The 11,771-nt window shown below is 43.9% G+C and overlaps 1 pseudogene; it reads left to right on the top strand.

The window, feature by feature from the left end:
* The first annotated feature begins 605 nt into the window (after window positions 1-605).
* On the top strand, window positions 606-993 carry LOC142426127 (small ribosomal subunit protein uS10-like; annotated as a pseudogene).
* The last annotated feature ends 10,778 nt before the right edge of the window (window positions 994-11,771 follow it).

Below are 11,771 nucleotides of genomic sequence, written 5' to 3'. Positions count from 1 at the left end.
TGACCTTGCAGTTAGCGGTTCAACCCCATATGACCAGTAATTCCATTCCTCGGCATATATCCAAGAGACGATAAAGCAGTGACCCAAATGGAAATATGTACACTAATGATCATTGCCACACAATTCATGAACCGCAACAAATAGAGATAATCTCAATATCCATAAATAAATGAGTGGGTAAGCAAAATGTGGTACATACATACAATGGCATATTACTCAGCCAGGAAGGAAAAATAAAGCCCTGATACATTTCACAATTTTAACGGACCTCAAAAATATTAGGCTGAATGAAATCAATCGTAAAAGGACAAATATTGTGCGGTAGGTTCATGAGGAAGGGGGGACGGGGGGTGGAGGAATGAGGAGCTGATGCCAGGGACTTAAGTGGAGAGCAAACGTTTTGAGAAGGATGAGGGCAATGAATGTACAAATGTGCTTTACACAATTGATGCATGTATGGATTGTGGTAAGAGTTGTGTGAGCCCCTAATAAATGATTTTTAAAAATCAACTATCCGCTCTTTGAGGAAGACGCGGCCGTCGTCCAGTCGTGCTCCGTCCTCGCTCCCATTCCTGACTCACCGCTGTTCGCTCTAGCCACCGAGGAACAAGTCGGTCAGGAAGCGCCCTGCCGCCATGGCATTTAAGGACACCGGAAAGACACCTGTGGAACCAGAGGTGGCCATTCACCGAATTAGAATTACTCTGACCAGCCGCAACGTGAAATCCTTGGAAAAAGTGTGTGCTGACTTGATCAGAGGGGCTAAGGAGAAAAACCCGAAAGTGAAGGGACCAGTTAGGATGCCTACCAAGACTGAGAATCACGACCAGGAAAACTCCCTGTGGGGAAGGTTCTAAGACTTGGGATCGATTCCAGATGAGGATCCACAAGCGTCTCATTGACTTGCACAGTCCGTCTGAGATCGTGAAGCATATCACTTCCATCAGTATTGAGCCTGGAGTAGAGGTTGAAGTCACCATTGCAGATGCTTAAATAAACTATTTTAATAAATTGATTTATCTGTTGGTAAAAAAAAATCAACTATCCTAATTTAAATACAAAATAGCTGACTAATCTCAAAATCATGAGCTTGTTTTTAAAATTTTGTACTATTTCTAATACAGATTATCCTAATTATGTATTAAAAGATACTTGCTCTGATCATTCTTTTCCAAATAAAAATTGCTAACAGTCTTTGATTAAAAAAAAATATATATATATATAGTATGGTCATACTTATATCAGTTGTCGTTCTACTTGGTCTATTACCTCAGTGCCTACTCACCAGGACCCCATGTGCAACAGAAGGACACACTGTCAGTACTGCACCATTCTCACCGTTGCTGCTACATCTGAGCCCATGATCGCAGTGACGGTGCCAACCCATCTCATGGACAGTCGATCCTTCCCATCGCCCGCTACCAGTCATGCTATCTTTGTCTAGGACTGGTCCCTCCGGATGGCATGGATGGAGCATTGAGGCTGCACTTCCTCCAAGACAGATCCGTTTGTTCTGGCCCTCCTTGGTACTCCTCCATAGTCTTCAATGAACTAGCTAGATGAGGCAGGCATATAGCAATAATGTTTACTAGTGGTTTTGCGGGATGAGAGGCAATGGGAAGGCAGGAATCATTTTTGGGGAAGCCCTGAGTATCTGTCGATGGTGATGGAAAACCTGGCCAAAGATCCCAGTGATCATTGCACATGAGTAATCGAATTGCTATACCTGAACTGCCCATATTAAAAAAAAACCGAATTGGCAAATGTTGTGTTATATTTATTTCTCACAAGGGTGAAAAATAAAAGGAAATCATTTAAAAATACTTGGGATGCTTCCAGACACTGCTATCTTCACACACTGCTTTATGAATTATATTTCTTTCTGTTCTGTAATAGCAGAAGAGTATCTTACACTGGTTTAGTTTTTATTTGTTTAACTAGGCTGCAATTATATATGCCATGTCCTCACATATAAACTGTGTTTTTGGTCAATTTTGTGTATCTAAAATTTTTATTCTCTGTTCCTCAAATTTTTTCTTTAAAATTTTCTTCTTATTTTACAATCTGTATACGATAGACACGATTTCATATTGCTAATGCAGTTTTTAGCATAGCACCTTACTGTGTTGTCTCCCTAATTTTGCTTATATTTGCATTTTTAAAGGGTCAATAAAGTAAGTCTAAGAACTGAATTAGTAATGGTAGCCTTTCAGTCATAATAAAAGATGACTTTTAATCTTGCTACCTGCCTGACACTCTAACTTTTATTCTGATCTATCGTCAGAACATGTTCTTCGGTGGAGAACATGTCCTCCCTGCAGAATAAGAAGTTCTCAACGGGGAGCGCATCATAACCCACAGATGCCTTTGGAAATTTGTGAGATGTGTTTGGTTGTCACAAAGCTATGCAGCTAGGGACCAGGACTGCTAAAGATCTTGGAATCATATAGAGACAGCCCAACAAAAATTTGCCCCAGTGTGAATGCCCACCACACCTCTATTCAAAAACACTGCGGCCTGGCTATGGTGGACAGAAGCTTTTATATACTCCATTAATACACTACACTAGATATGAGAGTACATGTGAGAAGCATTCCTCCACACTGTCTGCATGTGCTCTGCAGCCCAAGTGTCCAGGTTAGGGTTTAGTGCTCTGATGTTCTGATAAGCTGCAAGAGTCTTGTGCCTCCTGCACAAGTCGTTTACTCATGTCTACCATGGAGTCCTCTCACTACACTGCTCACCAAATGTGGGTCCCTCATCATTGTATTGACCCTTCAGTCAATTGCTTATGTTCCTGAGTCTCTTCATTATGAGCGAGTCACCACATGGTTCTCTTTCTCATCAACTGCTTTATGTCAAACTCTCATACATATGCCAATAAATTCTTCAGTTGTCGGTGGTGGTTACTCGAATCTACAGATCTGACAAAATTGCCTAATACTAAATATTTTGTCAACCACATGGCTTCATTCTTATTTCACATTGCCAAAATACATCTGTAAAAGCATTTATATATGAACTTAGACATAAGAATATGGCTGCTGTTGTGAGGCACTTTCGCATGGACTCTAAGTCATCGCTGTGGTTGGGTGCGTCCAGTCACTGCCAACTCACAGTGACCCTAGCTGTGTACAAGAGAAAGAAGCAGTGACCCATCCTGCCCCACACAAATACGTACATGTCAAAATTGGTGAAATCTGAATCATATCTGTGGACCGAATTTCCTGGTTCTGTTAGGGGTTGCCTGGGTGATGGACGTGGTTATAGGACTTAGCTGTTAACAAAAAGGTGTACCCGGTGATAGCACAGAAAATTGGCTGGCCAACTACTTCTGCAAACTCAGCTCTCAAAACCCTGTGAAGCACACCCATAGGGAGTGTGGGGGGGTGATCATGAGTTAGGGTTGGGTTGGTGGTGACTGCTTTAGTTTAGTGTGGGGTTCTGTTGTTGTGCTGTAACTGTGTAAGGCATTACCAGCGGAGTGTCATGAGTAAAGGGGACACAGGGCCCAGGACCTCTCTGTTCTGTATTTTGCAGCTTCTTATGAGTCTGGAACCATTTTAAAGTAAAATAAATGAATAAAATCTGGCTAAAAGTCCTGACAAATGCAAATATTTTCTTACAATTCTTCTTTGCCCTTTGTCTGTCTCCTCCCTCCAGCCAGGGCCAGCCTTGGGTGGGTGTTGAGTGGGTGGCAGTTTATACTTTTACTTTTAAGAAGTAGGAGAAATTACCCATACTTCGTCTCATCTGACTGTAGGCATAGTGACACCCATCGTCATTTCATTCTACCGAAACCGAGGCGCTATGGTAGACTAGAGAACTTGACACAGTAGAAGATTGGACATGGGAAGAAGAAAGTGTATATAACCAATCCACGACCTTCAACTTTGGAAGATTTGGGGCTCAAACTTTGGAAGATAGCTCAGAACAAGCTGTATCCTAAATCAGTGAGTCTCTGAAACCGACTATCATGTGACAGCCAACATGTGTTGTAATAGGTTGTAAAACCAGATGTCACCACTGCCAGTTGCCCTTGAGTTAGTTCTGACTCACAGCAGCTCCATGGGGTGCCAGAGAGCCGTTGTCCGTTGGGGTTTCAAGGCTATGTTCTTCCAGAAGCAGCTCGCCAGTCTTTCTGAGGTGTCTCTGGGTTAGTAATTGTCCACACAACCCTATGTAGCCACTAGTGACTCCTGAAACGAGGTACTGGTATACCTTTTCATGGAAGAGTCGTGTGGGCTTAATCAGGTGGGGCTCTTTGGAATGCCGGGCCGCCTTGGACCTTTTCATGTACTTTTCTCTCTACCTGGAGGGAAAACCAGGTTCCATGATGGCCCCATTGGTTCATATCATCCGGTATTCTCACCCTCATGTAGTGCTCTCCCAAGTTGCATCAAGGTCGGTCATTGTGACCAACAGCACAGGGCAGAAAATGATAGCATGTGACTCTCCAGGCTAGTATGTGTCTCAAGGCCATTGCAGTGCCTGCCTCTCCCGCTCTCTTATTTGTATCTTTACTGAAGAACTTATCCTTGAAGTCCAATGAATTGCATGCATTTAAAGCCTGTGCTGGTACCGGCACACAATGAAATATGATCCATCTTGAAAGAATACTAATGAGTTCTCAAATAGAATACAAAGTGGATGAATCTAGAGGACATTATGCTGAGTGAAATAAGTCAATCACAAAAGGACAAATACTGCATGATCTCATGACTATAAAAAGGCAAGACTAGGAATATTTACAGAAAGCAACATGCTTGGGTGTTTACCAGGTATGCAAGGAAGAGGGAGGGGGAATCACTTTCTAGAGATTGGACAAAGCAATACCAAATAAGGGTGAAGTCAGCACAACTTGATTAAAGTAAAAAATGATACTGAAAAGTATATAAGAATAAGGAAAATTTTGGTAAATCCACAAAATATATAATTTTACAAACAATAATAACACCCCCCAATATGTGTGTGAGTAGGTACAGAGGTAGATATGTATGCATGTTTGTATATACAGTGGGTATGCATGGGTGTATCTGTAGGCAAATGCATATACATATTAGTGTGTGCTGCATAAATTTTCATATATAAAATAAATCACATAAGGATCACAGTTATGGGTACTTCTGAGACATAACCAAACACCTTGTCTGGTTGGGTTACTGGTTTGAAGGCTGAAGACACTAGTTTTGTGGGGGAACCTTGACAAGTAGCAGAACATAAACCATCAAGATAGTATCCTATGTCACGCGCGACCCTCCCACGGCGGAAGATAAGAGGATGAACGCGACACACGACGAGACAAATTGACCAGGATCCTTCTGATAGCGTGATAAGCGGAGTTTATTGAGAGCTGCCTCTAGATCCAAGGTCAGCTATGGAAGACCCCGGGCAGGCTAAAAACCCTGGCTTATATATGCTTCGGGGTGACGGGGCTCTCTCAGATAGGCGCAAAGCTCTCCTGCGTCAAAGTCCAGACTGAGCGCATGCGTGGCATAACTTGTTATCACTAACCCTGAAGATAAGGGCGCGGTCCAGCGCCATCTTGTAATGGCGTCCACATCTCCTCCCTTTTTATATAATAAGATTTTGGAATCCCGCCTGTCTTAGGTGACCTAGCATGCCACATGGTCCTTACCCGTCATCGGAACTCCTGCCCTCTTGCGGCAGGCTCCTGTCTTAGGTTGGTACCATGTCCCACTGGTCTTTCCCGTCTTTGGCTGCGGACTCAGCTTGCGCATGGTCTAGCGCTTGAGGAGGGAAAGCCAAATCTCTGGCTGCTCGCCCTTTTCAAGAGCCATGAGGGCTTGTAATATCACACGCTTTTCGCTAGCCTGATTGCGCTTGAGCTTGCAAATCATCCAGAGAAGAATTATGCCACCGAAGCAGATTAAGCCCAAAAATAAAAATGTTCCCACCCACTCCTTGAAATAGGAAAAAGCAGAGGACAACCAAGAGGTGTAATCTCCAAGCGTGATAGGCTTAGTACGTGTGCCATTCAATTTCAAAATCTTCAACAACATCTGGTCCTGTATCGCTTCCAGCTCTTCACTCCATTGGCCTGTCAAAAAATCTGAAATGTTTTTAATAATGCTGCTTGATTCATTATATACAATAGGGGTGACACAAACCGCAGGTGTTGATAATACACAGCTCAGTTGTACCAAGCTGGTAAGTTGCTCAATTTCTTGTTGCAATAAATCCGTTTTTTGATTCAACAGAATCATCCCCGCCGCTAAATGAGCTTGGGCATTGCGGGCTTCCATTAGTGCATCCGCGGTTTTTTCCACAACTTCATTTATAACTTTAGCTGTCTGCACTTGATTGGCCATAGCGATACCCGCAGTTACGGCCGCTGTTGCTGATATCGCTATTGCTGTAACAATTGCAGCTGTTATGCCAAAATCTCTTTTATGTCTCAATAGAGTAGTAATGGGGAATTGATTCGGATCCGCTTCCACAGGTATAGGAACTAAGGTGGGAATGCGAATGACCATAGCATTATGCGTTCGGTTTCCAGACCAACACTCTCTAATTTTACATCTACATTTACTACTATTGCAACTAACAACATCATTTATAATACATGTATCATTAAAAACTAAAAATAAAAAAGGACTTTTTACGCAAACTGGATTATAATCATAAATATAATTATGGCTATAACTCAAGCCTTCACTAACGTTTGCCATATTTCCCACAATAACTACATTAGCTCTTTTGAGACGTATGACGCTTCCCAACAAGCCAGCAAAAGGGGACATAATAGTGGCAGCATTCAATCTGTTATTTAGAATCCACTGATGCCACGGCCATGTATTCTTGCTCACATTCTGGGTGCTGTTATATAATTTTGGGGAAAAATTGAGGTTTAGTTTAGATAAATACAATTTATCCTGTACCCCTGGGTCACAGTTTTCAAACTCTGGTGGAAATCTTTCTCTAGGACGACAGGGAGGGAATACCCTCACTCTTTCCAGAGTACCATTGCATCGAGTTCTTTCCTCATGTTCTTCACCCGTCTCTACTGGTGCTAGCAATTCTTCTTGCCAGACATATGTCTCGACACGCGTCACCGGCGGAGTTGCTGGTGTCGACCATTCGCCTAGTTGCGGGGCTGGGGGCGAGCCACTAAAAATCATCTCGCCTTCTTGATCGACCTCTACCTTGACAGTCGACCCTGGGGTAACTTCAGGATCAAGCCATGTTGTAACATTTATCTTTCTCAAATTTATGCACTGATTACTGGAAGAATTTTTTACGATATGGAAACATAAGCTATTAACTAAAGTAAAATTTGTGACATTATAAAATTTTGATACTTTACTCACAGCAGGACTACAAGGGACTCCCAATCTATCACATTTTTGAGCAAAAAATACTGGGAGAACTGGGGCTTGTCTATTTACTGGATGGGGTATAGGCCAGGTTCTCACCACTCCCCACAATTTTTCCTGCTGCTTCTAGCATTCTAGCCACAAAATCTGAAAATGGCTCCGTAGGGCCTTGTATTATTTTTGTAAGGTTCCCTCTTACTTCTCCCCTATTGGGCAGCGCTTTCCAGGCCTTTCCGGCGGCTAAATTAATTTGTTGGTATACATCTATAGGGTAACCTGTCTGATTGTTTACCCATTGACCATTTCCTGTTAGCATCTCATATGTCCAAGCCTGCTGAGGCATGCCCCTGGCTGCATTTTGTCTTGCTTGGGTCATGCTGTTTTCCATCCACATAGACTTCCACTCTAGGTACTGTCCTGTGGTTAGGACCGCCTTGGTGACTGAACACCAGTCAGTAGGAGTCATACAATGCGCACAGACACGATCTATTAAAGATTGTGTGTAATTAGCATTGACTCCGTAAGATCTTACTGCCTCGGCCAATTCCTTGACAATTTTATAATCTAAAGGTTCATGATATCGCTGTTGGTTGGCATTTTCAAAAACCGGGAACATCTGACTAAGCATCCGTTGGCTCTTCGGCGTCAAAAGAGAATAATTTTGTCCCCCTGAGCTATAGGGGGGAGGTATCTGAGGTGCCGGAGGTATAGACTTAATAGCAGCAAACTCATCGTACCTCCCTCTGTCATATGCAGCCGCCGCCTCCTCCAATTCCTCCTCATCACTTTCGGTAAGGCCTAAAGCCCCTAATTCCTTCCAGGGATAAATACTTCCTGGCACTTTGGATTTGTCTTTAAGCTTAATCTCAGTAGGGGCTTCCTGCCGTGCCCGCGCGGCAGCCCCCCTCTGTCTTGTGGTCCCTCCTGTTTTTGGCTGTTTTGTCTCTGTTTCCTCTCCGGTCTCTGATTCCGAGCCGGTCACGGAGGTTTCCTCTGACTCCGTATTTGTCTCCAATTTTGAGCTCCTGTGTTTTTTCCTTTTAGATCGATCTATTCCCGGATCGTCCTTTTCGGACGTCCTGTTTCCTCGGGTGTGTTCCTGTCCTGCTTCTGACATGCTGTCTTGAAAGTCAATCCACTCACGCTGCCCCTGACGTATCACTTCTGCACAAGCTTCGTCCACTAAGCAACTTCTAACTAGTTTCCAGACCGGTCTCGTGCCCGGTCTTATCTGTCCCTCTTCTTTTGCTCGATCAATGTCTCTTCCCAACTTGTCCCAACATGGGACAGTCAGAGAGCCCGTTGTTAGAAACCATGGTGCAATCTGGTCTATTTCCCTCACAAATTTGCTAAGCGTGCCTTCTGATATCTTCAGTTTACGAGCTAGCAAGATTTGCTGCAAAGTTTTAACCATCTGTTTTATTGGAACATTTCCCATGTCGCCCGTTTATCTACACGGGACTTAAGCACAGGATTTTCTTCTCGGTCTAAACCGAAAGCAGAAGCAGCACTCTCTCCCACACTCAGCCAAGGCCGCCGCAGCCGTAGCGGATAAACATTCACACAGCAGTGGCCTTGCAGAACTCACCCTCTCCGCAGCGCTGATCAGTTCTGAATCCTCCCTTTCGGGGGTCTCCACTCAACCGTCTCGTCGCCTTGTTAAGGACTCGAAATCCCGGGTTTTCGGCACCAGCTGTCACGCGCGACCCTCCCACGGCGGAAGATAAGAGGATGAACGCGACACACGACGAGACAAATTGACCAGGATCCTTCTGATAGCGTGATAAGCGGAGTTTATTGAGAGCTGCCTCTAGATCCGAGGTCAGCTATGGAAGACCCCGGGCAGGCTAAAAACCCTGGCTTATATATGCTTCGGGGTGACGGGGCTCTCTCAGATAGGCGCAAAGCTCTCCTGCGTCAAAGTCCAGACTGAGCGCATGCGTGGCATAACTTGTTATCACTAACCCTGAAGATAAGGGCGCGGTCCAGCGCCATCTTGTAATGGCGTCCACAATCCTACATCCTAGTTTGATGAGTAGAATTTGGGGTTTTAAAATTTTGAGAGTAGCCATCAGAGATATAACTATTGGTCTCTACACAGCTAGAGCCAAATAAGAAAAAAGAAATAAGCAAACCAAAGACTCAAAGAAGAAAGTATTCTTCGGGAAACACAGCCTTCCCTACCTTGAGACCAGAGAACGAGGTAGTGCTCAGCCACCACGACTGGCCATTCTGACCAAGGACACAATAGAGGGTCCCACATAGGAAGGGGCTGGTGGGAATGTAGAACAAAATTCCAGTTCCTAAAGCAGACCTAATGAGCCCTTGTGGTATAGTGTTTGTGCATTGGGCTAGGTCAACAGTTCAAAACCACCAGCCAGCTCCATAGAAGGAGAAAGACCAGGCTTTCTACTCCCGTAAAGAGTTATGCTCTCTGAAACCCATGAGGGCAGCTCTACCCTGTTCTAGGTTCACTAGGAGTCGGCATCGACTAACTGGCAGTGAATTTGATTTGGATTTGGGAAAAGCAGACCAGAGTTACTGGGCCAGTGGAGAAAAGAGACATTCCCAAGACTATCCCCTTAGATTACCCTTTAAACTTGGAATTCACACATACTGGAAATCATTTATCAGTCAAAAGACAGAGTGACTCGGGTGGCAGGGAAAGTTTTGTTGAGTACTATGCTAATCCAAATCATATCTAATGGTCTGCATCTACCTTACACCAAAGATAAGAAAGTAAGGGAAGACAGAGAAGCTAGATTAATGAAAACAAACAAACAAAAAAAAAACCCAACCAGAATAGAAATAAGATCCCGACATTGTGAAAAGTGTAACCAATGTCACTAGAATAATTATATATAGTTATAGTTAAGTTAGAACTTTATTATGTAAATTTCCTACAAAATCACAATTAAAAATATTTTTAAAGCATATCCTGGCAATCTTTACCAGCCTAGTGGTATTCTATATCCTCCATACTCTGGTATCTCTAGCACTGACTTCTCCCATGAATTCCAAATTCATATTTTAACTAGTTGCCTACTATTCTTATCAACCTGAAGATGTCCAAAGCAGACCTCTTGAGTCCCATCCCCTAACTTCCTTCACCCACCATCCTCCATCAGAGTAGATGATGCCCATTTGTACAGGTCCCAAACCTCAGAGTTGTCATAAAACAAATAAATTGGATGTAGATGGGATTTCCCCCTCCCCATCCCCGTGGTCTCAGAAATGACATCTAGAATCCAGCTAAGAAAAAAAGATATATAATACAACTCACATTCTAAGGAGACATTTCCTCCAGGTTGCTTCATAAGCCACAAACCTGCTTTGCTACTCCCACAAACCCCTTCCCCCTCTTTGGACCTGTTCAAAGCAGAAATTGTCAGAGAGCGTGGGAAGTCATGTCACTGAGTCCACAGCCTACAGGAATGGGCTGTGGTTTGTCCCTTCCTTGAAGAGGAAAAGAGAATGTTTCATCCTCCCAAACAGGTGCCAGCAAGTTCTGAAAAGTTGGGATCCCTGTACGAAAGGAGACAGGTTGTTCATTCCTCTGTCAGCAAAGCAAAGAGAAAATCTACTGAAGCAGAAGAGTGAACCGAATAGTAGGGCTCCTTGGACAGCTGCCGCTGGATGTGGCAAGGAGCCTGGGATATCCCGAGTCAAGAAGGATGAGGGAACAATACCTGAGTCACGGCATCAGTGCACTGGGAGCAGATCAAAGGGACTCCACAATTAAAATCAAGGGGGTGGAATTGAGGGATTAGAAGAGGCTGGTTTAAAAGGAAAAAAAGAAGAGAGGTTGGCTTAAAATTCAGTCTCCTAAACCAGGAAATGAGATAAGACAGAGGTTCTTCAGAACCCTCCCAAGACCATTCTCATGGCCACTCAAAGGAAAACACCAAATTTGGTGGTCTGGGCATCAACCAAGAAACAAGAGCAAACAAAGGAAAGAGCTTTGACAGTGCATAACCATTTAAGAAGGTGATACATGTTTCTGCCCCCTACTTCCAGCCCCAAACTGGTCTGTGTCAGTGAGCCTAGGAAAGATGGGGAGGGAGGGTGTATGGAAAGTGGGTGGTGGAGAGATGAACACTGTGGTTATAGAGACTCACAGACAGACGCTCAGTCATAAATGTGTAAACTTGTCGTGTTTACTACCGCATCGTCATGGCGAGGCGCAGAAGTGAGAGCTCCTGAGATTTGTTCAGAAGCAAAGAATCAAAGCTAACTGTTGTAATCGTTAATGCAGTACTTAGAAGCCACGCCTTCAGACGTCCTGCTTGAATTTCTTTTAGGTAGGGTGATTAAATGTCAGCCTATCAGCTCTGCATTCATCCGCTCAAGCTACCCATCACCCACAAACCCCATCTTGTACCTGCCACCCACTGCCCCTGAGTTCCTTCCCTCTTTTTGAACCTCCATCCTCCT

This window comes from Tenrec ecaudatus, chromosome 14 (genome assembly GCF_050624435.1).
Source record: "Tenrec ecaudatus isolate mTenEca1 chromosome 14, mTenEca1.hap1, whole genome shotgun sequence".
Lineage (NCBI taxonomy): Eukaryota > Metazoa > Chordata > Mammalia > Afrosoricida > Tenrecidae > Tenrec > Tenrec ecaudatus.
Note: the sequence above shows the minus strand (reverse complement) of the source record. Positions and strands in the feature narration are given on the sequence as shown.